This window comes from Phaseolus vulgaris, chromosome 9 (assembly GCF_051622355.1).
Source record: "Phaseolus vulgaris cultivar YP4 chromosome 9, ASM5162235v1, whole genome shotgun sequence".
Taxonomy (NCBI): domain Eukaryota; kingdom Viridiplantae; phylum Streptophyta; class Magnoliopsida; order Fabales; family Fabaceae; genus Phaseolus; species Phaseolus vulgaris.
This window is the reverse complement of record NC_143506.1, coordinates 1,307,501-1,308,534: the sequence shown is the minus strand read 5'-3', so window position 1 is coordinate 1,308,534 and position 1,034 is coordinate 1,307,501.

The following is a 1,034-nucleotide window of genomic DNA, read 5'->3' as shown; positions in this document are numbered from 1 at the left end:
TTTTGGTGAAAAACGAAAATCATGGTTTTGGAAAAATGGCTGGACTCAATCCTCACAAATGCCTCCAAAGTGATGTGGGAGAAGTTTGGGATCAAAAGGAATTGATCTTGACATGGTTGGTGCATAGCCAAGTTCATGATTTTGTGACTTGGTGGTGATTTTGGTGAAAAACGAAAATGTTGGTTTTGGAAAACTGGCTGGACTCAATCCTCACAAATGCCTTCAAAGTGATGTGGGAGAAGTTTGGGATCAAAAGGAATTGATCTTGACATGGTTGGTGCATAGCCAAGTTCATGATTTTGGTGTTTTGGCTTGATTTTGTGGCTTGGTGGTGATTTTGGTGAAAAACGAAAATCATGGTTTTGGAAAACTGGCTGGACTCAATCCTCACAAATGCCTTCAAAGTGATGTGGGAGAAGTTTGGGATCAAAAGGAATTGATCTTGACATGGTTGGTGCATAGCCAAGTTCATGATTTTGGTGTTTTGGCTTGATTTTGTGGCTTGGTGGTGATTTTGGTGAAAAACGAAAATCATGGTTTTGGAAAACTGGCTGGACTCAATCCTCACAAATGCCTTCAAAGTGATGTGAGAGAAGTTTGGGATCAAAAGGAATTGATCTTGACATGGTTGGTGCATAGCCAAGTTCATGATTTTGGTGTTTTGGCTTGATTTTGTGGCTTGGTGGTGATTTTGGTGAAAAACGAAAATCATGGTTTTGGAAAACTGGCTGGACTCAATCCTCACAAATGCCTTCAAAGTGATGTGGGAGAAGTTTGGGAGCAAAAGGAATTGATCTTGACATGGTTGGTGCATAGCCAAGTTGATGATTTTGGTGTTTTGGCTTGATTTTGTGGCTTGGTGGTGATTTTGGTGAAAAACGAAAATCATGGTTTTGGAAAACTGGCTGGACTCAATCCTCACAAATGCCTCCAAAGTGATGTGGGAGAAGTTTGGGATCAAAAGGAATTGATCTTGACATGGTTGGTGCATAGCCAAGTTCATGATTTTGTGACTTGGTGGTGATTTTGGTGAA